The 26,965-nt window shown below is 35.2% G+C and overlaps 1 pseudogene; it reads right to left on the bottom strand.

Annotated features, from left to right (window-relative positions):
* Positions 1–26,740, bottom strand: part of LOC143671832 (zinc finger protein 296 pseudogene) — a 66,682-nt pseudogene extending 39,942 nt beyond the window's left edge.
* Positions 26,741–26,965: the final 225 nt, after the last annotated feature.

Below are 26,965 nucleotides of genomic sequence, written 5' to 3'. Positions count from 1 at the left end.
TGCCTATATCAGAAAAGAAGAACAGGCAAGAATGCAGGAATTAACTGTCCACTTGGAAGAACTGGAGAAAGAACAGCAAACTAATCCCAAAGCAAGCAAAAGGAAAGAAATAACAAAGATTAGAGCAGAAATAAATGAAATTGAAAACATGAAAACAATAGAGAAAATCAATAAGGGCAGAAGTTGGTTCTATGAGAAAATCAATAAGATTGATGGGCCCTTAGCAAGATTGACAAAAAGAAGAAGAGAGAGGATGCAAATAAATAAGATCAGAAATGGAAGAGGAGACATAACTACTGACCTCACAGAAATAAAGGAGGTAATAACAGGATACTATGAACAACTTTACGCTAATAAATACAACAATTTAGATGAAATGGACGGGTTCCTGGAAAGACATGAACAACCAACTTTGACTCAAGAAGACATAGATGACCTCAACAAACCAATCACAAGTAAAGAAATTGAATCAGTCATTCAAAAGCTTCCTATAAAGAAAAGTCCAGGACCAGACGGCTTCACATCTGAATTCTATCAAACATTCCAGAAAGAATTAGTACCAACTCTCCTCAAACTCTTCAAAAAAATCAAAGTGGAGGGAAAACTACCTAATTCATTCTATGAAGCCAACATCACCCTCATACCAAAACCAGGCAAAGATATTACAAAAAAGAAAACTACAGGCCAATCTCTCTAATGAATATAGATGCAAAAATCCTCAATAAAATTCTAGCAAATCGTGTCCAACAACACATTAAAAGAATTATACATCATGACCAAGTAGGATTCATCCCAGGTATGCAAGGATGGTTCAACATAAGAAAATCAATTAATGCAATACACCATATCAACAAATCAAAGCAGAAAAATCACATGATCATCTCAATTGATGCAGAGAAGGCATTTGACAAGATTCAACATCCTTTCCTGTTGAAAACACTTCAAAAGATAGGAATACAAGGGAACTTCCTTAAAATGATAGAGGGAATATATGAAAAACCCACAGCTAATATCATCCTCAATGGGGAAAAATTGAAAACTTTCCCCCTAAGATCAGGAACAAGACAAGGATGTCCACTATCACCACTATTATTCAACATTGTGTTGGAGGTTCTAGCCAGAGCAATTAGACAAGAAAAAGGCATCAAAATTGGAAAGGAAGAAGTAAAACTATCACTATTTTCAGACAATATGATACTATACGTCGAAAACCCGGAAAAATCGACAACAAAACTACTAGAGCTAATAAATGAGTACAGCAAAGTAGCAGGTTACAAGATCAACATTCAAAAATCTGTAGCATTTTTATACACTAGCAATGAACAAGCGGAGGGGGAAATCAAGAAACGAATCCCATTTGCAATTGCAACTAAAAGAATAAAATACCTAGGAATAAATTTAACTAAAGAGACAAAAAACCTATATAAAGAAAACTACAAAAAACTGCTAAAAGAAATCACAGAAGACCTAAATAGGTGGAAGGGCATACCGTGTTCATGGATTGGAAGACTAAATATAGTTAAGATGTCAATCCTACCTAAATTGATTTACAGATTCAATGCAATGCCTATCAAAATCCCAACAACTTATTTTTCAGAAATAGAAAAACCAATAAGCAAATTTATCTGGAAGGGCAGGGTGCCCCGAATTGCTAAAAACATCTTGAGGAAAAAAAAACGAAGCTGGAGGTCTTGCACTGCCTGACTTTAAGGCATATTATGAAGCCACAGTGGTCAAAACAGCATGTTACTGGCATAAAGATAGATATTATCGACCAATGGAATCGAATAGAGTGCTCAGATATAGACCCTCTCATCTATGGACATTTGATCTTTGATAAGGCAGTCAAGCCAACTCACCTGGGACAGAACAGTCTCTTCAATAAATGGTGCCTAGAGAACTGGATATCCATATGCAAAAGAATGAAAGAAGACCCATATCTCACACCCTACACAAAAGTTAACTCAAAATGGATCAAAGATCTAAACATTATGTCTAAGACCATAAAACAGTTAGAGGAAAATGTTGGGAGATATCTTATGAATCTTACAATTGGAGGCAGTTTTATGGACCTTAAACCTAAAGCAAGAGCACTGAAGAAGGAAATAAATAAATGGGAACTCCTCAAAATTAAACACTTTTGTGCATCAAGGAACTTCATCAAGAAAGTAGAAAGACAGCCTACACAATGGGAATCAATATTTGGAAACGACATATCAGATAAAAGTCTAGTATCCAGAATTTATAATGAGATTGTTCAACTCAACAACAAAAAGACAGCCAACCCAATTACAAAATGGGAAAAAGACTTGAATAGACACCTATCAGAGGAGGAAATACAAATGGCCAAAAGGCACATGAAGAGATGCTCAATGTCCCTGGCCATTAGAGAAATGCAAATCAAAACCACAATGAGATATCATCTCACACCCACCAGAATGGCCATTATCAACAAAACAGAAAATGACAAGTGCTGGAGAGGATGCGGTGAAAGAGGCACACTTATCCACTGTTGGTGGGAATGTCAAATGGTGCAACCACTGTGGAAGGCAGTTTGGCGGGTCCTCAAAAAGCTGAATATAGAATTGCCATACGACCCAGCAATACCATTGCTGGGAATCTACTCAAAGGAATTAAGGGCAAAAACTCAAATGGACATTTGCACACCAATGTTTATAGCAGCGTTATTTACAATTGCAAAGAGATGGAAACAGCCAAAATGTCCATCAACAGACGAGTGGCTAAACAAACTGTGGTATATACATACAATGGAATATTATGCAGCTTTAAGACAGGATAAACTTATGAAGCATGTAATAACATGGATGGACCTAGAGAACATTATGCTGAGTGAGTCTAGCCAAAAACTAAAAGACAAATACTGTATGGTCCCAATGATGTGAATCAACACTCGAGAATAAACTTGGAATATGTCATTGGTAACAGAGTTCAGCAGGAGTTAGAAACAGGGCAAGATAATGGGTAATTGGAGCTGATTGGATACAGACTGTGCAATAGGACTAGATACAAAAACTCAAAAATGGACAGCACAATAATACCTAATTGTAAAGTAATCATGTTAAAACACTGAATGAAGCTGCATCCGAGCTATAGGTTTTTGTTTTGTTTTGTTTTGATTTGTTTTGTTCTTACTATTATTACTTTTATTTTTTTCTCTATATTAACATTCTATATCTTTTTCGGTTGTATTGCTAGTTCTTCTAAACTGATGGAAATGTACTAAGAAATGATGATCATGCATCTATGTGATGATGTTAAGAATTACTGATTGCATATGTAGAATGGTATGATTTCTAAAAAAAAAAAAAATGGACAGCACAATACTACCTAACTGTAATGTAATTATGTTAAAACACTGAATGAAGCTGCATCTGAGCTATAGTTTTTTTCTTATATATTTTTGTATTTTTTATTTTTATTTTTTCTCTGTATTATCATTTTATTTCTTTTTCTGTTGTCTTGCTATTTCTTTTTCTAAATTGATGCATATGTACTAAGAAATGATGATCATACATCTATGTGATGATATTAAGAATTACTGATTGCATATGTAGAATGGAATGATTTCTAAATGTTGTGTTAGTTAATTTTTTTTAATTAATAAAAAATGTAAAAAAAAAAAAAAAGAATTATACAAGATGACCAAGTGGGTTTATACCAAGAATGCAAGAATGGTTCAGCACATGAAAATCAACTAATGTAATATAGAACTTTAACAAATCGAAAGGGAAAAATCACATGATTATCTGATTGATGCTGAAAAATCATTCAAAAAAGTTCAGCATCCTTTTCTGATAAAAACACTCAAATGATAGGAATCAAAGATAACTACCTTGATATGATAAAGGGAATATATGAAAAACTGATAGCCAGCATCATACTCAATGAAGAGAGACTGAAAACTTTCCCCCTAAGATCAGGAACAAGACAAGGATGCCCACTGTCATCACTATTATTCAATATTGTACTAGAAGTTCTAACTAGAGTAATCAGGCAGGACAGAGAAATAGAAGGCAAACAAACTTGAAAGGAAGGAGTAAAATTCTCATTATTTGCAGATGATATACTATACTTGGAAGATTCTGAGAAATCTACAGCAAAGTTCTTTATGCTAATAAACAAATTCAGCAATGTGGCAGGATATGAAATTAATGTGGAAAATGTGCAAAAATCAGTAACATTTCTATATGCAAACAGTTTCCTAGCTGAGGAGTCAGTTATGGAAAAAGTTCCATTCAAAATAGCAACTGAAACAATCAAGTACTTAAGAATGAACTTAACTAGAGATGTAAAGGAGTTGTACGCAGAAAACTTCATAACATTGCTAAAGAAATCAAAGGAAATCTAAACAGGTGGAAAGACATTCCCTGCTCATAGATAAGAAGGCTAAATATAGTTAAGATGTCAATTCTCCCAAATTGATCTACAGATTCAGCACAGTATCAATCAAAATTCCAACAACCTACTGTGAAGACTTGGAAAAGCTAGTTACCAAATTTGTTTGAAAGGTATGGAGATCCCGAATAGCTAAAAATATCCTAAGAAAGAAGAACGAAATGGGAGGATTAACACTTCCTGATTTTAAAACTTATTTTAAAGCCATAGTGGTCAAAACAGCATGGTACTAACACAAAGATAGAAGTATTGACCAATGGAACCAAATTGAGAGTGCAGAAATAGACCACCAAATCTTTGGTTAACTGATTTTTGACAATGCCCGCAATTCCACTGAACTGGGACAAAATAGTCTATTCAATAAATGGGCATGGGAGAACTGGCTGTCAATGAAAGAAGACCATCACCTCATACCCTATATGAACATTAATTCAAAATGGCTTAAACACCTAAATATAAGAACTAGCACCATGAAACTTTTAGAAGAAAATATAGGGAAACATTTTCAAGACCTATTAATAGTTGGTAGCTTCCTAAACTTTAGACAAGCAAAGCATGACAAAAGAAAAAATAGATGAAAGGGAAGTCCTAAAAATCAAATGCTTTTGTATCTCAAATGACTTTGTCAAAAAGATGAAGGGGCAGCCAACTCAATGGTAGAAAATATTTGGAAATCACACATCATACAAAGGTTTGATATTCTGTATATGTAAAGAAATCATACAACTCAACAACAAAAGAACAAACAACCCAATTATAAAATGGGCTAAAGAGATGAATAAACATTTTTCTGAAGAGCAAATACAGATGGCTCAGAAGCATATGAAGAGGGGGTGCAATTATAATATGATGGTAGAATTCTCATCTGCATGAATGAGACCCAGGTTTGATTTCCAGTACATGCATTTATCCCCCCCAAAAAACAAGCCATCAAAACAAGCAAACAAAAAACAAACTAACAAAAAGTCAACAAATGGTGCTGCAATAACAGGATACTGACAAGGAAAAATAATAAAATGTGACCCTACCACACACACACACAAATGCACATGAGAGGTGACCATTTTCATTAGGTATAAGGAAACTGCAGATCAAGACTACAATGAGATACCACCTCACACCTATAAGAATGGCTGCCATTAAACAAACAGGAAAATAAATGTGTTGGAGAGGATGTGGAGAACCTGGGACACTTATGCACTGCTGGTGGGAATGTATAATGTTACAGCTGCTATGTAAGACAGTTTGGCAGTTCTTTAGGAAACTAAATATCAAGTTGCCCTATGACCCGGCAAGAGCACTAATTGGTATATACCCAGAAAAGCTGAAAGCAGTGATACAAACAGACATTTGCACACTGATGTTCAAGGCAGCATTATTCACACTTGCCAAAAAGTGGAAACAATCCAAATGTCCATCAAGAGATGAGTAGGTTAACAAAATGTGGTATGTACATGCAATGGAGTATTATGCAGCACTAAGATGAAGTGATGTTCTGAAGCACATGACAAGATGTATGAGCCTTGAGGACATAATGCTAAGTGAAGTAAGCCAGACACGAAAGGGTAGATACTTAAGACTCCACTTTTCTGACTGTGGTAACGGTAATATCAGAAGCTTATAATACAGTTTTTTAAAGAACTTCAAGATACACAGAAGTTAGAGATGGGATTGGGAGAAAGATCAAAGGAGCAGGTGGAAATATAACAGAGAAGATAGGATTTAACAAATGAGTATGACTGCTGAATCATTATATTCATATTTCTTTTAGTATCCAGTGTCTTGGAACATCTAGAAGGAAAAAACTAAATTTGTGGAACTGTAACCCATACAAAATTCTGAACTCTGTTCTATAACTGATTTTTGTGGTATGCTTTGAAATTTATTTTTTTGTATATATGCTATTTATCACAATAAAAAAACAATAAACAAAAAAATCATTCAACTCAACAACAACAACAAAAAAAAAACAACCCAATTATAAAATGGGCTAAAGATATGAATGCACATTTTTCCAAAAAGCAAATACAAATGGCCAAAAAGCACATAAAGAGATACTTATTTTCATTAGCTATAAGGTAAATGAAGATTAACACTACAATGAGATATCACTCACAAACATAAGAATGGCTGCTATTAAACAAACAGGAAACTGCAAATGTTGGAGTGTATGCTAGTTTGAAAGGATTTATGTACCCTAGAAAAGCCATGTTTTAAGGCTAATCAATATTGTGGGAGCAACGGTTTCTTCTAATCCTTATTCAGCACTATAGGTTGGAAACTTGATTAGGTTTTCTCCAAAGAGATGTGACCCAATTAATTGTGGGTATTAAGCTTAATTAGATGGAGACATGTCTCCATCCATTCTGATTAGTTTACTGGGATCCTATAAAAGAGGAGACTTTTTTTGGAGAGAATGCTTTTTGAGAATGACAAGAAAGCTGCAGAGGAGCCGAGTAGAACCACAAGGCTGAGAGAACCAGTTCACCTTCCAGCAACCTTTGGAGATTCTGAGAGAAGGAAGAAGGATTACAGAATGATGAGAGTCATGAAGCAGAGTCCACCAGCCAGCAACCTTTGAAGATGAAGGAGAATGTTCTTGGGGGAGCTTCATTGAGCAATAGGCCTGGAGAGGAAGCTAGCAGATGCCACCATGTTTATCATGTGCCTTTTCAGATGAGAGAGAAACCCTGACTATGTTCACCATGTGTCTTTCCACTTGAGAGAGAAACCCTGAACTTCATCGGCCTTCTTGAATCGAGGTGTCTTTTCCTAGATGCCTTAGATTGGACCTTTCTATAGACTTGCTTTAAATGGGACATTTTTATGGCCTTAGAACTATTAATTTATAATTTATCAAAATGTCCTTTTTAAAAAGCCATTCCATTTTTCATATGTTGCATTCTGGCAGCTAGCAAACTAGGGTAGAGTGGATGTGGAGAAATTGGACCACTTAGACACTGCTGGTGGGAATGTATAATGGTACAACCCCTGTGGAAGACAGCTTAGCAGTTCCTTAGAAAACTAAATATCAAATTGCCACATGACCTGGCAATTGTGCTACTTGGTATATATCTAGAAGAGTTGAAAGCAGTGACAGGAACAGACATTTGCACAACTGATATTCATATTGGCACTATTTACAATTGTCCAAAGTTGGAAACAAAATGTGGTATATACATGCAATGGAATATTATGCAGCAGTAAGATGAAATGAAGTACTGAAACATGACAATATCAAAGAACACTGAGGACTTAATGCTGAATGAAATAAACCACTTCTCTGCTATGCCAGAGACCTGGGTTTGATTCCCAGTGCCTGCCAGGCAAAAAAAAAAAAAAAAAAAAAAAAAAAGAAATAAGCCAGACACAAAAGGATAGATACTATATAATTTCTTAATTATGACCCTGGTAAAGGTAACCTCAGAGGCTTATAGAGGACCTAGATATACACAGAAGCTAAAGATGGGTTAGTGGTTCACTAATAAAGTTGAATTTAAGGTAAAGGAATGGGTAGAGGTGGAGGCAGTCTATAAGTATCATTGCCATATTGAAGGGGAACAAGATTGAAATGGGTTATATAGAGACATGTTTCTCACAAATTGTCATTACAAACGAATAAATTCTCACATAAAGTACCTCAAAGTTGTGAATCTTGTACAGAGTAAATAATGAAGGGGTAAAGGGGGAGAACTGCTATTGCAGGCTATGGTGTATATTTAACAAGAAGACATCAACAGCATGACAGCAATACCATGGTGTGCTGGTTTGAAACTATTATGTACCCCTGAAATGCCATGTTTTAATTCAGATCCAATATTGTGTGGACAGACCTATTATTTAGGTTCTGGAAGAACCTAATGTTCTGGAAGAGTTTGGGAAACTGGATTGTTTCCATGGAGATGTTATACACACACTGTGGGCATTACCTCTTGGTTAGATTACTTCCATGGAAATGTGACTCAACCAATTGTGGGTGTGGCCTTTCAATTAGATGGAGAGGTGACTCCACCCATTCAGGGTGGGCCTTGATTAGTTTACTAGAGTCCTTTAAAATGGGAAACATTTTGGAGAAAGCTCAGATGCAGATGCTTGGAGAACAATTGCTTCACAGACAACAGATGTTTGGACATGCTTGGAATGCTGACAGAGAGAGCAGATCCCTAGAAAGGGATATTTGGAGCCCAGCAGACATTCCATGTGACTTCTCATGAGATGATAAGCAAGTGAGAACCCCAAGTTGTATCCCAGAGGAGCTAAGTGAAGGGCCACAGATGCTTAAAGAGGAAACCACTCACATCAGAAACTGGAAGCAACAGAAATGGGAACAAGGACCAACAGTCACCAGCCATGGCCTTCCCATGTGACACACATTGGCCTTTCTTTGGAGTTAAGTTATCTTTCTCTGCATGCCTTAGATAGGACATTTCTAGAGCCTTAGAAGTGTAAACTTGTAACTTATTAAATTCCCCTCATAAAAGCCATTCCACTTCTGGTATATGGATTTCTGGCAGCTTTAATAAAGCAAAACAGATTTTGTGGTGTTGTGGTTTGCATATACCCAACATGTTGGAATGTCTTTTTAAATGGATATGGAAAAGATTCTGAAGAGTTGTGATGAGCTTGATAGAGAAGGCCTAGAATGCTTTGAAGAAACAGAAGTCCTAGAAATGCGGACTCTAAAGACACCTCTGATGAGATTGTAGACAGAAATAATTAATAGGTTATTGCAAACTGGAAGGAAGGTGACCCTTGTATTAAAGTGGCAGAAAATGTGGGAAATTGATTACTAATATCAGATGTAAGGCAGATTTTAAAAGCCACAAGCTGGGACACTTAACTGAGGAGATTTTTTTAATTAAATGTGGAAAATGTGCCATAGCTGCTGCTTGCAGCTTATAACAAAGTCCAACAGGAAAGAGAGAAGCTGTGAACTGAAGTCTTGGTACAAAGAAACCAGAAATTGATGGTCTAAAAAATTTTGGGCTTCCAGATAGTGATACTCCAGAGAATAGTGCCCCTTGTGAGAATTTAACCAAATATGGAACCAGTCAGCCACTGCAGGACAAGCCAGGATTGTCAATGTAGTTATCCAGAAAGGATCTGTGGAAAGGCCTAATGTCTGAGGATATGATCCCAGTGTACCTCATAGAAAACTGTTGGGGGATAAGTATAAATGGAACTACTGCCAGTCTGGGCCTAAAGGGACAGAACAAGGACAATTGAAGGAAATTGATGGAGACAGGAAGGCTCAGACCAAGAGAGTGGACCCATACATGTATGTGGAGAGGGTGGATTTGACCTAAAGTCAGATGGAAGGACTTCTGCCTCGATGTTCTGGAAGAGTTTGGTGCCTCAGGTGTCAGAGAGGGTGGAGAACATTACTTGGGGACTGAGTGGAGCCTGGCGATTGCTCCAATTCTTCTTAATGGGTTAAGCATGTTCCCTGGAGATGATAGAATGCCCAGGCACTGCCCCAATGTTTGGAGAGGGTTGAGGCAAGAAAAAGATGTTGTCCCCAATGAGGCCCGGTTTTGCATTGACCAACCCAGCATTTGGAGAGAACAAGGCTGCTGCATAGGCCCTTAGAAAGGGTGAGACTGCCCTTTCTAAAGCCCCAAGAATGAATGACTATCAGAATTTGAAATCCAATGGAGTCTGCTCTGCAGGATTTCAGAACTGTTTGGATCCAGTGATTCCTGTCTAACTTTTGATTTGTCCCTATGGCAATGGAAACATGTATCCTATGACTGTTCCTTCTTTGTATATTGGAAGCAGATAGCATGCTTTAAGTTCACAGTTCCACAGCCTGAGGAGAAATTTTCCTTGAAACAGACCGTTCCTGTAACTGACTTTGATGAAATTGCATACTATTTTTGAGTTGTTACTTTGTATTTGTATTGTTACAGAAAGAGTTTAAGGCTTTTGTAATATTGTGAGGAAATGAGTGTATTTTGTGTATGAAAAGATTTAGTGTGTTGTGTCCAGGAAAGAAGATCACTGTTAGGGGAAAGTCTGTTCTTTTCTATTTAGAGATTAAATATTGCTTGAAGTGATGTGCACAGTTCCTAAGTTAACAAGGACACTCTAGTAGTTAGCTTCAGGTGTCAACTTGGCCAGGTGATGGTGCCTAGCTGTTCTATTGCTGTGGACTTAAATCATCAGCATGCAAATTGCATCTATGGCTGATTACAGTTGCAGTCGCCTAAGGGGAGTGACTTCTGCAATGAGTTAGGCTTAAAAGGAGGGTTCCAAAGAAAGAAAAACAGCTCAGTACAGTCCTGTGTAGCTCAGCACAGCACAGAACAATGCAGCTTAGAGCTCAGAGACAGATCAGACCCAGATGTTTGGAGATGCAGAAAGGAACTACCCTGGGGAAAGCTGCTTGAATCCAGAAACCAGAAGAGAAGCCCAGCAGACATCACCATGTGCCCTCCAAAATCAGTAAATTTGTAACTAACTAAATCCCTATTATAAAAGCCAATCCAACTCAGGTGTACTACATTCCAGCAGCCTTAGCAAACTAAAACAATGATGATTTTATAACCATATAACTTTTATCATGTAACCATGTGATTATGAAAACCTTGTGACTCCCTCTCCCTTTATCCAGTGTATTGGCAGATGAGTAATAAAATAAAGATGAATTAAAATAAATAATGGGGAGAATAAGGGATATGGGACATTTATGGTATTTTAAAATTTTTTTTCATTTTTGGAGTGATAAAAATATTCTAAAATTGATTGTGGTGATGAATGCACAAATATATGGTGCATTCATCATGCATTCAACTGTGAGCCATTGAACATATTTTTGATGGATTCTATGGTGTGTGAATATATCTCAATAAAATTGCATTATAATAAATAAATAGGGTGCACAGCTGGTTCAGTGGTAGTGTGCTTGCCTACCATGTGGGTGACATGGTTCAATTCCTGGTCCATGCACACACACCCCAAAAAGGAAATGATCATAAATATATATGCACCTAATCCTGGAGCTTCAAAATACATACGCAAACACTCTCAACACTGTAGGGCAAAATAGACATTTTCAATAATAATAGTTGAGACTTTAATACACTATTCCCACCAATAGATAGAACACTTAGACAAAAGATCAAATGAGGAAACAGAGAAATCAAATCATATGATAAATGATCTAAATCTATCAGATATTTACAGAATATTGTGCACCACAACAGCATTATGCACATTCTGCTCAATTTCTCAAGGATAATTCTCCAGGATAGACCACATATTGGGTCACAAAATAGGTCTCAAGAAATTTAAATAGACTGAAATTATACAAGGCAATTTCTCTGATCATAATGGAACGAAGCTGGAAATCAACAACAGATGGAGGACTGGAAAATTCACACATTTATGGAGGTTAAACAGCACACACCCACAATCACTAGATTAAATCTCAATTCAAAACACATAAATTAGCAAAGTGGATAAAAAGCATGACCCAACTACATGTTACAAAAGACTCACCTAAAATTCAGAGACACAGTTAGGTTGAAGGAAAAAAGATGGGGAAAATACACCATGCAAATAGAAACCAAAATAAAGCCTGGGTATCTATACTGAACTTAGATAATATAAGCATTAAGTAAAAATCTTTTACAATGGACAAAAAAGTCACTGTATACTGATAAAGGGGTCAATACAAGAAGATATAACAATTATAAACATACATGCACCTAATTATAGAACTCCTGAATAGAAGCAAGTATTGACAGATTTTAAGGGAGAAATAGATGATTCTACATTCATTGTACATGTTAAATATAGTCAAGAGGCCATGCAGGAAGTTACTCTTATGCAAGCTTCAGCCAGATATTGTGAATTGCCACAGTATGCCAAGACCCAACAGTGTTCATGAAAACCCTAAAGGATACCCAGGGCTCTATCTAAGACTCTATAGGTGTTTTACCCTGTAAGCTTATTTTTTTTTTTTAGAAACTTACATCTTCCAGATGATTTCTATGCCAGATAAACCCTGAATCCCAGAGGTAACAGTGTCTCCAAGAGCATCCACAGCTTCAAATCTCTACCCCATAAGGTCAATGGCCCTATCCAGTACAAAGAAGTTAAAATGGTCATTGCCCAGGTATCTCTGAAATTTGAGAGAACAATTAAATGAGAAAGGGGAGGTGTAACAGAGAAATTGGGATTTAACAAATGATTACAACTACTGACTCATTATATAGATATATCTTTTAGTTTCTTGTGTATTAGAATAACCTGATAGAAATACCAGAAATTGTTGAACTGCAATCCAATAGCCTTGATCTTTGATAATGAATATATGGATCTATAATGATAAGAAAAGTGTTCATTTGCCATGTGTGTGTATCTTCTTCTGGAAGTTTTATTCTGTTCCTTTGATCAATATATCTGTCTCTGACAATACTACACTGTTTTAGTTAACTTACCTTTATTTTATGTCATTATATTGGGTAGAATGCAATACTAGTGATAAATAAGGAGGGATAAGAGCTATGGTGTGTTTAGTGTTTTTGTCTTTTTCTTTTATTTCTTTTTCTGGAGTAATGCAAATATTCTGAGTTTGATCATGCTGGTGAATGCACAATCAGGTGATGATACTGTTAACCACTGATTATTTACTTTGGATGGATTGTGTGGTGTATAATATATCACAATAAAATTGCATTTGAAAAAAATAATGGACAGAACATCTAGAATGTGGATCAGAAATAGAAGACCTGAAGGAAACTACTGTCAACTAGACCTAACACACACACACATCACTTTGCCTAACAAGAGCAGAGTACATATTATTTTCTACTTCATGAGTCATTCTTCAAAATGGGCCACTATAAGATAAGTCACAAAAGAAGTCACATTAAATTAAAAATCTGAGAGCATGCAAGGTATCATCTCTAACCATAATATAGTGAAGCTAGTAATCAATAACAAGGAAGAATGTATAGATTCGAAAATCCACAAACAACCAATAGGTCAAAGAAGAAATCACAAGACACATTAGAAAATATCTGGAGACCAACAAAAATGAAAACACAACATACCACACATTGTGGGATTCATAAAACAAACAATACTGAAAAGGAAATTTATAGTTCTAAATGCTTACATTAAAAAAGAAGAAAGAAAGTGCTCAAATCAGAGACATAACCTCACACTTGGAGGAACAAGAAAAAGAAGTGAAAACTAAATGAAAAGCAATTAGACTGAAGGAAATAAATTCTAGAGTGGAGATTAATGAATTAGAGTGTGAAAAAAACAATAGAGAGAATCAACAAAACCAAAATTTGGTTATTTGAGAAAAGCAATAAGATCAACAATAAGTTAGCTAGACTTTCAAAGAATAAAAGAGAAAGTATGCAAATAACTCAAATCAGTTGAAAGTGGGGGCATTACTAGGGACCCAACAGAAATAAAAAGGATGACATGAAGATACTTTAAATGACTGTACACCAATAAATTAGATGATCAAGATGAAATGAACAAATTCCTAAAAGCACACACACACTACATGAATTAACTAAAAAAGAAATAGAAGACCTCAATACACCAATAATACGTGAAAATAATCACTTAATAGTCAAATACCTGCCAGCAAAAAAAGTACAAGACAAGATGCCTTCACTGGGGAATTTTACCAAACATTCCTAGAAAAACCCCAATCCTGATCAAACTCTTACAACAAATTGAAAAATAGAGAACACTTCCTAACTGATTCTTTGAGGCCAACATCATCCTAATATCAAGGCAGATAAGATGCCACAGGACCAGTAATGTACAGATCCCTTCTGAATGTAGATCCAAAACTCCTCAACAAAATACTGGCAAACCCAATCCAGCAGCACATTAAAAAGAAATATACATCATGCAAAAGTGGGATTTATGCAAGGTATGGAAGGGTGATTCAACATAAGTAAAGCAATTAATGTATTGCGTCACATTTATAGAACAATTTTTGGTTATGCAAGCACTGGCCTGATTGTTACAGTAATGATATTTCAGAGATTTAAATAATCATTCAATTGATTGCAACTATGGCTGATTATATCTATGATCAATAAAGGAGTTTGAGTTTAGCAATGAGAGGTCTCATTCAACCATATTTCTATCTCTACTTCAGCCAACCAGCTGAATTGGGGAATTCATTACAAACCTTCATCAGAATTCCCAGCTTCCATTCTGCCCCATTGAATTCAGACTTGCCTATCTTTGTTGTGTGAACCAAATCCTAGCTTATAATATTTACACTGTGGGTATATATCATCAATGGAAAACTAAAAAAGAAAAATTGCTAAAAGAAATCAAAGAAGATCTGAATCAAAAGAAGGACATTCCGCATTCAGAGATTAGAAGACTATTGTTAAGATGCTAATTCTACCAAAAACAATTTACAGATTCAGCAAAATACCAGTTGAATTTCCAACAGCCTGCTTTGCAGAAATGGAAATTCCAAGCATCAAATTTATATGGAAATGTAAGGGGCCCTGAATAGCTAAAATCCTCTTGAAATAAAGAGCAAAGTTGGAACCACAGTTTATGATTTCAAACATATTAAAACCTTCTTTTATCAAAATCTCATGGTAGTAGCACAAGGATAGTCATATAAACAAATAGCATACAATCAAAAGTTCAGAATTGAACCCTCAGAACTATTGCCAATTGGTTGTTGACAAAGGTATCAAGATTACTCAATGGGAAAAAATTGCATCTTCAACAAATATTGCTGGGAACACTTGATATAAACATGTGAAAGCAAAAGAAGGAACTGCACCTCACAGGCTACACAAAAAATTAACTCAAAATGAATGAAAAGCCTAAATGTGAGAACCAGAATAATCAAACTTCTAGAAGGAAACAAATGAAAGCATCTCAGGACCTTGGGTTAGGCAATACTTGCTTCATTTTTGTACCATAACTAAGCAACAGAAGAAAAAACTGTATGTGTTACTTCATAGAAATTAAAAGCTTTTGAGCATCAAAGGACCTAAACATGAAAGGCAAGCAAAAACTTACACAGTAGGTGCAAATGTCTGGAAACCACATATTCAATGAAGCTTCATTTTGAGAATGTATAAAGAAATATTGCAACTCATTAGCAAGAAGATGACTCAATTAAAAATTGACCAAAAAACTGAATAGAAATGTCACCAAATATGTCATATCAATGGCTAATAAACACATTAAAAGGTGCTCCATATGATTATTTATTAAGGAAATGCAATTTGAAATGTGAGATACCACTAAACTAATTAGAAAAGTTATAACAAAAATATAGATAATAAGTGTTGGGGATGTGGTGGAGCAAATGGAGCACTAATATATTACTTGTCAGATTGTCAAAACGGCAAGTCACTTTTGAAAATAGTTTGGCAGTTTTTCAAGATTTAAACATAAGCATACTGTACATCTCCAAATTCCACCCCTAGGAATCTGTACTCCAGAAATGAATGCATATGTCCACGCAAAAAGACATATGTGAACATTCTTAGTAGCATTATCCATTATAGCTAAAAATTGGAAGCAATTCAACTGGTGAATGTATAAGCAAAATACGGTGCATCTATACAATGAGATACTATTCAGTCATATGAAAAAATGAAATAATGATATTTGCTACAACCTTGGTAAATCTTTAAAGCATTATGCTATGTGAAATTATTTTGACACAAAAGACCACATATTGTGTGGTTTAATTTGTATGAAATTTCTAGAGAAAGAAAATCTAGAGCAGAAATGAGATCAATGTTTTCCTGGGGATGGAAGAGGGGATTTAGAGCCAAGTGGGATGATAGAAATATTCTGTAGCTGGATTACATGACTGTTGGACAACTGTGTAAATTTATGAAAAATCATTGAATTGAGCAGTCATAATGGATGACTATTATGGCATGTAAATTACATCTCAATAAAAATTATATATGCATTTTAATATTGGCTTAAAGAATATTGTTCACATATAGAATGTGTATATGCAATGTATTTCTATATATATATATATATAATACTTCTTTAAAGGTGGCACTAAAACCTGTCACCCTGTGCTCAGTATGCTGCATAAATCAATGCTGTCAGTAATGCAAAATCATATTTTTTGCTACTTACAATAGAGAATCCTCTCACTGTGCATTTCTTGAAATCTTGGTGAAATTTGTCATTTTCCTTCCTTGTAAAATTGTGCACAGAATTTGGTATTTCAAAACTATTTTTAAATTAAAATTTTCATCTGCTATAGATCAGAGAATCAATTTCTAATAAACCTTCAAAAGAATTCAGCTAAATCAGAAAAAAAATACTGTCAAATTCAAATAATTGACAATTGAGAGCTGTTGCTTTAAAGAGTTCAAGACTGGGAAAAATATTAAAAGTCACAATCTTTAAAGACTGGCTGTTGCTCAGTGATTATATTATGAAACAGAAAGTTAAATAACTGGGAAAAAATTCTCAAATGTCATTTTGAGTATTTGTTCATGATTCAAGTTGATTAGCAAATAGAAGTAATTATGATAATGAACACTTTCTGTTGAATAGTTTTCAGGGTTTTAGATAGGAAAATCTCTTTAAAAATTTTTAGCTACATTATCTAAAATAGAAATCCCACAGGCATTCATGTAGTTCCTTTCTGTAAGAGGCTTAAAGCATTAATTACTAAACATATTTCACTCCCTTCCTGTATCTGTAATGCTAAAGACATAATTTCTTTAAATTGTTTCTGGATTGAATTTTGGAATAACAATTAATATTCATATCTGTTCCTAGTTTACATGTTACATTCACATACAAATATGTATTATAGCAGGGTAATTGTTAAGAGCACTTTGGAATCTAACAGATTATCACTTATTAGTTGTATATCCTTGCACAACTAACTTCCCCTTTCTAAATTTCAATTCATTTTCCTAACACATAAAATAGGAATGATATTAAGATCTAATACATAGAATCTTATGATAGTGTTTTCTCAGGGCAAGGCACATAATATTAATTATCATTGTCATCATCCACTATGTGTTATGTACAATAATACCTACAACAACACTGTGTTAGTTATGACAGACAGGAATTTTGATGATAAATCTGTATTCAAAAGAAATTAATTCGTTTCTCTGAGTTCCATTTTACTTAACTAAAATGTTCTCACATTTAAAATATATGGTAATATTTGCTTCTCAGAACTATTATCAGAATTACTCAGAATCACATGTGCACTGGGCCTCAAGATTGTTCCTTTGATAGAGTAAACATTCACACTGAGTTCTTTTCTTCTGGGTCTGAAGCACTGAAGTAGTCCCTAAAGAATTTACAAAGTACTGCAAGGGCCGAATCTTCAAGTTTAATAACTACAAAGTGCTTTGGAACATATGGTCATAGCATCCAGGAGATGCCTTGGCAAAACCACTCAAAAATCTTGAGTGATTCTGTGTCTTTTAAGGCTGAGCAGCAATTTACGTCCATTTTGTGTAACTATGCCCCTCTGCATATAAATCTCTCAATTGTTTCTAATCAGATTCCTTCAGTTACTTCCTGTCTTAGCTTACCAGGGCTGCTATGTCAAATACCAAACAATGGCTTGGCTTCAACAACAGGCATTTATTCTTTCATGGTTTTGGAAGCTAGAAGTCCAATGTCAAGGTCCTTACAGAGGTTGCTTTCTCCCAAGATTTGTAGTATTCTAACAATTCTCCATTTTGTGGTGATCTTTCCTTCTTTCCTGCATCTGCTCCTCTGGTTTCCATCATCTTCTGGCTTCTATGCCCTGTCCAATTTCCTTTGCTTATAAGGACTTCAAGCCATATTGGATTAAGTCCCACCCTCATTCAGTTTGTCCACACCTTAACTAATAATAGCAACTTCAAAGTGTTTATTCTGGTCATGCTCTAGTTGTTGATCCATATGCTCATTACAAATGTGTTCATTTTGTGGAAAGTTTTCCAATTATTCTGCATATTGATTAGACTCTAACATAAAAATGAAAGAAGAGGTACCTCAACTCAGATCTTACCTACAACTCCCCACCACATTCCAATAATGCTTTCACCAGTTATTTGTTCTACCTGATAAACTACCACTTATGTTGCTCAGTTGCCTTGGCATATAGAAAAGACCTACTTTTCAAAAATATCTGATCACTTGTTCTCTCTAGCTCAGTCCTTTGCAAATTTTAATTTTCTTCACATATTTCTGATTGTAGTATAATTCTAATGCTTGACTGGTTTAACCATTTTTTACTTAATATATTGGCTGCCATACTCATCTTTGAATGTGTGTCACTTCCTCATTGTAGAAAATACAGCAAATAATAAGACTGAGCAGTTAAGTACTAATAAGTCACAGTGTATAACACCTTTCTCTTACTGATTAGTACAAATATAAACTTGTCAATATTCATATTATTTGGTGAAAACAGTAATAAAAAGACATTTTAAATTATATAAATGCAAGTGAGTTTTTAGGAGGCATGTTTATAATCTAAAAGTATAAAATTTTATCAAGTATTTGTGCATGTGTGTCTGTTTGCTATCAATTGTTGTCAGTATAAAGAGATAACCAAAGACTTTGTTTGAGAGATAATTGCATGAATAAAATATTTTATTACATTTTAATTAGGTGAACTTATCAGCATTAGTGATTATTAGGTCTGAATTGATATCATATTTTCTTTTGAAATTTAGCATTCCAAGAATAAATTTGAGTTAATTTATCTGAAATTTATAACAGTAATATCTCCTTAAGCAAAGGGGAGACACAAAATTATTCTGATGCAATGGTCCTAAAAGTGTATATGTACATGTTTTAGTTTCATTCCTATGCAATGGGTTGGCTTAAACAATGTGAATGCTTACATTTTTGAGGCTAAAAGAAAGTCCAAATGAAGGCATCATCAAGGTGATGCTGTCTCCCTGAAGACTGTGGTTTCTGGGGCTGACTACTGGCCACCCTTGGTCTTTAGTTTGTCATGTGGCAAGACACATTGCTGTATCTCCTAGTCTTTCACTTTTTTCCCAGGTTCCATTGATTTCAGCTTCTGGATGTTTCATCTGTTGCTTTTTGTTTCTCTCTGTCTGAATTCTGTTCTGCTTATATGGACTCCAGTAATATGATTAAGATCCATCTAAGGTGTGTCACACATTAACTGAAGCAGCTCCCTGAAAAAGTCCTACTTACAATGGGTTCACACCCACAGGAATAGATTATAATTAAGAACATTTTTTCTGGGATACATACAGCTTCAAACCACCACAATACATAATGTCCCACTTCATTTTTCTTGCATTTTATATGGTACAAAATTCAAACCAATTGGTTTTAATCTGACTAAGGATTGGATTTAATATTCAACATATTACTTTATTCTAAGAAGCACGACAAAGAGTAAATGCATTTGTATGACAGTGACTTCTTTCTAACTTCTTTGCCCCCAAAGCATATTCAATAAAGACTTGGGCCCTTAGGGTCAGAATAAATACTCAAAAGTATACAATGTCTTATAGAATAGCTTCAAATTATCTTTCAAGATTTCTCTCCACCTGCTTCCGTAACTATGCTCCATATACCTGCCAAACTATACTATTTCTCTAATCCCTTAGACACATCATTGTCTCAAATTTATATACATGTTATTTCCTCTAAATGAAATTTCTCTACTTATTATATCCCCTCTTGAAAGCCTATCCAAATTCCCTATCTAATCCCATGGTCCAGTTCAAATACAACCTATTTCATGAGAATTTAGTGATCCACTTATATAACATCTCGTCTTCCTCTCAACAGACATTTGCTTTTTAAAAAAGCTTATTCTGTTTCATTTTTTCCATCCTGTCTTGCATTCCATTCAATTATATACTGTACCTATAAAAGATTTGCTGTACCTATTAAAGATTGAAAGAAGTCAATTGGCTATATCAGAATAGTCTTATAAGATAGTTTAACAACAAACATTTTCTTGCATCTGCATGTTTTATTGAGATCTATTCAAAAGTATACAATCAATATATCATAGTATCATCACTAGTTGTGCAATCATCATACTTAATTTTAAACCGTGTTCCTTGCTCCAAGAAGAAAAACATCAGAAAGACACACATAAAAGGAAACCCAAAACACCCCATATTACTTATCCCCTCTATTATTGAGCCCTAGTGTTGGTGTGGTGCACCTTTTACTGTTGATGAAAGAATATTAAGGTATTATTATGAACAGAGGTAGGAAAAAAGGAAGAATTACCACTGAGTGAAGTTAGTGAAAATGGTCTTGGACCCTTCAATTTAACTGTCAAATTTGGTAAAGGCCTGGGCAAAAATTGTGAAATCTTCCACTGTGCTGCTCAGAAGAGAAAGCATGCTAATTTTGGTAATATTCCTCTTGATGAAAGACACCCTGCCGCATCTTAAATGAACTCATGTCAGGTACACATATTGGGGAATCCCACTCAAAGTTATGGCTAGCCTGAGATATTACAAATAAGTTTCCCAGCCTGTCATTTCCCTGCCCCTCATGGTCCAACAATATAAAAATCTCTAACATTAGAAATTCATGTGTAAGCATCAAAGCACTGTAAGAGTTATTTGACTTTTGTTGATATAGCTCACAGAAAAGGATCTACAGTTTTACTTTGTAGTGTACTGTGTGCAAAACCCTAAAAAGTCTGAGATATAGTAGGAGAAAAAAACATGCCTAAAAAATTAATTCTGTAGTAGTTCCAGGGCTGATGTAAACAAGGCCTCACTCAGGCTGATTTTAGCTATGCAGACACAGGTTTTAAATAGGAAATAACACCATATTTCCTCATTGGCTTTTCTATTAGTGTGGGTAATGGGGCATGGATCTTGGAAGGCTTTGCTGCCAATCCCTGTGGGAGGGGTCTGAATTTCTGACCTACACATATCAAGGATTGGCAGCCGGGAGACCAACTTAGAAGCTCTATTGAATGTATCAGACTAATGATTTTGCAATGTTTCAGTTCATTACGCAGGCCTAGCTCAACTCAAAAGGCTAGGTAATCTTTACCCTCTGGCATTAGAGGGACAAGATAGTACAATTCGTCAATTTGTGGCTGAAGTGCATGAGAAAGGCTACAAGTTATATAATAATTTGGTGCATAGAAAATATGTTGATAATGTTTTTACAATTATTTCAGTAAATGTCAACTAAATATGATTATAGGTATTCTGAATCAATCACTCTTTATATATTGTATAAAATAGATTGCCCTTTCTCAAACTGTTTCTACCTCAGTTACATCTTCCCACATCTGGAGTAGTGTTTACTGCTGAACCATTTGATTTACAATTTATCCTGAGGTAATGGAAAATACAATGGACTGTGAAGCAGAAAATTCTGGTGCAGCCTTTGCCACTAAATAGCTGTGGGAAATTTGAGCAAGCACCTTCCCTGCTTGGGTTTCTGTTTCTTCCCATGGAAAATGAGAAGTCAGGATTAGATGAATTGCTAAGGAAACTTTTATCATGCAAATCCTGTGATTTCTAAATACAACTCTCAAACTGCTATGTAAACATTAATGCTGACAAACTCACTATCTGCTCAGGTAGTTCATTCCATCTGTTTATAGATCAAATTATAAAAATTTTCTTAAAACATCAAAATTAAATAACTGTTCTCAGTGAAAGACACTACAGATAAAACTAATGAACAGATAACTGATTGGAAGAAGATATTTAAAGTGTCTAAAACTGACAATGAATTAATACCTAATATATAAAACACTACTGCAAATCAATGAGAAAAATGAAGGAATCACAATAGAAAACTGAGCAAATCATATGAATAAGAATTTTACCAATAAGGAAATCGAAAAGTTAACAAATAACTGAAAGGGTGATGTAACTGATTAATAATCCAAGAAATGCAAGTTAAAACAGTGAGTTCTCACTTGGCATCCAATATATTGACTAAAATTAAAGAGGTGAATAACCTGCCACATGTTGCCAGGGACGTGGGGCTAGATCAAGCATCAGGATGTCTCATGGGCCAAATTAAGCCCTTGGACCATTTTTGTTCAGCTTTTGAGATAAGAATGATTTTTACATTTTTAATAAGTTATAGAAAGAAGAAGGAAAAGCAGCAGCAACAAAGACCCTACATGGCACACAAAGCCTGAAATATTTGCTATCTGATCCTTTACAGAAAAAGTTTACCAACCCCTAGGTTATAGGATCCTTTGTGTACCATTTGTAGATGCATCCATCCTGGAGAGAAACCTGGAAATATTTAGTTAAATCAAGTTTACACACACATTACGTCTCAGGATATACACTTTCACAAAGTTATAAAAGGGACCATGTTAAGGCTATTCACTGCAAGGTTGTTTATGGTGGCAGGGAGTTTGAAATGATTGGGATATCCATCACTGAGGTATTTGATAGATATAAAGTGGTAGATATACATTATGGAGATTATGTAGCATTTAGAAATGACACACTAGGTATACATGCATCAAGTTAAACAACTCTTTAAACACATGTCAAGTGAAGAAGGAAAGTATATAAGATGAGATTTACCTCACAATGTCATTATGTAAATGAAAACTGTACAAGTACAAGACAACCAAACACATGTTGTGAGTGCATGTAAACATTAAAAGATTAAAGAGATTGCGTGGGGGTCATGAGAAATGGAAATACATAAAAGCAAACAAACAATTGTGGGCCTTGCAAGCAACTATGATATCAGTGTGCTATGAATTGAGGAAGATAATTAATTCAATCCTACACAACAGAGGTGCAGGAAAAAAACAAAATTCTTAAAAGAAGATGAGTTCTTCCTCCATGTGACTTCCATCCACTTTCTGGTCCCAGTTATATCCTTTATTATGCAAAGCAGGACAATTCTTCATCCACACATTCCCATGGCTATGCTCATCCCTGAGGTCTTCTTTTTTCCCACAGTTGTTTCACCCATTCTTTGTGTGATATACTTTTAAGTCCTTTCACTATTCAGCCATTAGAATCTGGATGGCTTTTTTTTAAGTGTGACAACCAAAAATGAATATATTATTCCAGGCATAAACAAGCCAGCGTGTAATAGAATGGGGCTATTGATTTTATTCCAGGTACCATACTTCTCTCAAAAAGGCCTAAAATTGGATTAGGAATATGGTCCATGTTTTCTAACTTGTCCAATTGCCCATCACATTTAGCACTACCCTAAACATACAGCAGTAACTCTATAAATGTTCATTAGCTCATTTATTGTACATAAAAATGCAGATCTCTAGTGCACAAAACTGAATATATGATCAGCAATGACTTATTTTCTTGTACTGGATACAGTGTTCTGGACATTCAGTTAATAAAACAAATCTATTATAATTTCAAGTGATAAATGTCAACAAATGGTGGCAACTAAAATGTGCTATGAGTAATTACATAAATCCAAGGCTTTACATTAACAGGTCATTTGAGCAGTGTTTATGAGATAAGGTAAATCAACTATTAACTGACGTATCTGGGGTACCTACAGTGTTGGTGAATATCATGTTTATGTTGATGAATAAATATGATTGATTTTCTTCTTTGGGTTGTGAAAATAGCTGTGTCATTCTGATGATGGCTCAATTATCTGTCATGTCTTTGGCTCCTATCCAGAATTACATATAAAATGGCTGATTCATCTATGATTGATAATCACAGTACAGAATCTATTTATATGTGGATTCATAAAAATTTTTTAAAAATCATTTTAATCTTTAATGTTGATGAGGTATCTGCTCCAAAGGATAAAGTTTCTCCAATTTATTCTCCTAATGAACAACAAATGCAAAACTATATGACTATTTTCTGGGAAACATGAATGAAGGAAAAGCAGATAACTCAGAATAGATACTTAGGGATTTATTGGATTTATTTAGAGGCATTATTTTTATTTTTATCATAGGTACATCGTAGAGTAGAAAAATGTTTCAACTCTTCTTCAATCCAAAATACATTGAAAAATATCATAAACTTTCATTGTCTCTCTCAAAATTTGATGTTTAGTTATGTATGAGACCTGACATGCTTTTTTTGGCTCTGATGTTGAATGCACCATGACTTCTTGCTGTGCATCTTCCTGGAAACTATTCATCCCAGATACTAAACATGCTTGAATAAAGCTCATTTACATAGCTTCAAGTCAACGGGTCTACAACGAGCTTCCACAATCAAAGAAAAAACGAAGTATACAAACAGATGTGACTCTCTAGACTTTCAGAAGTCCAATGAGCATCTGGAGATAATTTATCTCTCTGTCTCTTAATTGCCAGTAGGTTTATCGCTACTTACACAGTTTGATTTTTAAGTGGGCTGAAATGTAAATGTGGTGTTGTAATTAATTCACTAAAATGCGTAAAGAAAAATGAAGAATTATAATTCATTTTCTAAAGACTTAGGGAGAATGACAGTCAGGAAAAGGACTTATTCACTTTTCTTGGATCTTTTTTAGGGTCTATGTAGGAAGGAAGAAACTGCATTGACATTCACTTATGACTGCACAATATGGTTATATTTCTTTTAACATTTTTTCCTATCATGTATAATGCCTGAAGAGGAAAGAAACAGTCAACTTGGAGCAATTTACCATTTATTTGGGTCTGAAAGATGAAATTGACTATATGCAATGCTATGATAAGCAGGCTTTAAGTAGGAAAAGCAACTTGCATTGAGTACTAGAAATTTGGCTTCAGTTATTACAGAATACTTACTAAACAAGATGCTTTTGTGGAAAATAACTTTTTCTTTCCTGATGTGATCATCAAAAAATTACAGGTTTTAATTTTCTTTGAGATGTGTCCAATATTTGACTTTAAGAATAGCTTATAGAATAACTTCTTCTGCAACAATTGGTTGCCTACTAAGCATCCACATGCCTTCTATTTTTGCTTGCAAAAATATTATTTCTTTCACGTGCCCACTCTTGCTCCACATGAAATAAGGGTTCCAAATCTTATTCACACCTCCAGGAACAAATCTTCATCAACCTAGGCCAATTTTTGTTGTCCAATTCTCATCAAAAGTGATTGGTTTAAGAGTGATTATCTGAATTTCATTCAATAAGTGAGGAGGGGCTTCTGAGAAAAATTTCCTCATTCTTCAGAGGACACTGACAACATGGCCTCTTTTTTATCTCTACACATTGTCATCTGTGCATGAGATATATGTAATTGTTACAGCCATCTTGTGATGATAAGGAAACTGATGTTAATATGAAGCTGATAATGTGTTCAGAAGGATGCAAAAATATAATAACTCATGTATCAGATCATTTAGACTTTACTCTATATTGGTTCTTATGAATTACCATTTATAAAAATTCACCAAAATTACCCTGTTCTCCATATCTAAATTCTTAAGGACAATTACTAATAGAGTTTATACTTTTAGCTACATTTATAAATAACTAATGGTTAAACATAGTGGGTTGAGTGCATGTGTTTATCTCAGTTGACATCTGTGCTGGTTTGAAAAGCTATGTATCCTAAAAAAGCTGTGCTTTAATCTTGATCCAATCTTGTAGGAGCAGCTATTTCTTTTAATCTCTATTTAATAATGTAGGTTTGGATCTTTTGCTTAGATTATCTTCATGCTTATGTGATACACCCAATTGTGAATATTAACTTTTTGATTAGTTGGAGATGTGACTCCACACATCCCATGTGGGTCTTAATTAGTTTGCTGGAGTTCTTTAAAAGAGGAAGCATTTTGGAGAGTTATGAGAAAGCCACAAGAGAACCATGAGAACCACGAGAGCCCACGCAACCATAAACCTTTGGAGATAAATAAGGAAAATGCCCTTGGGGGAGCTTCCTGAAACAAGGAGCTTAGAGAGAAAGCTTGCAGACATCACCATGTTTGCCATGTGCCTTTTCAATTGAGAGAGAAAGCCTGAACTTCACCAGCCTTCTTAAAACAAGCTATTTTTCTGCAGAAGCATTACATTGGACATTTTTATATCCTTGCTTTAAATGGGACATTTTCATGGTCTTAGAACTGTAAACTTGCAAGTTAATAACTTCCCTCTTTTAAAAGACTTTCCATTTCTCATATATCACGCTCTGGCATTTAACAAACTAGAACACCCTGTGCAAGGGCACACCTGCACCCCAACCTCCTGGTACTCTGATTTCTGTGCCCAGAACCCCACACCCTGAGTCCCACAACCCACGCACTTCATGCACCCAACCACATACTGCCCACATACCACCTCCAGCACGGCTGCTTAGCCCCCATCTACCGCCTGTTACACCTTTCCTCTGTGTCCCCCATGCTTCATCCTGGTCCTGCACTCCAAGGCATGTCTGAGTTGCACCTTGCCGCATGACCAATGCAGTGCACCTCCACAACCCCATGAACCATACCCCACATTCACAGGCACCAGCATAGAGTCCCTGATCTATGTATATACCTGCGCTGCATCCCACCACCACACTATTGTGCTCCTCCCCATGCCCTGCATCCTGTTCCGTAACTGTCCCACAAGTACAAAGTTTTAAATTACTGAAGAAAATCAATATCCAAAGTAACCCTATCAAGATATTTACATG

This window comes from Tamandua tetradactyla, chromosome X, assembly GCF_023851605.1.
Source record: "Tamandua tetradactyla isolate mTamTet1 chromosome X, mTamTet1.pri, whole genome shotgun sequence".
In the NCBI taxonomy this organism is placed as follows: Eukaryota; Metazoa; Chordata; class Mammalia; order Pilosa; family Myrmecophagidae; genus Tamandua; species Tamandua tetradactyla.
Note: the sequence above shows the minus strand (reverse complement) of the source record. Positions and strands in the feature narration are given on the sequence as shown.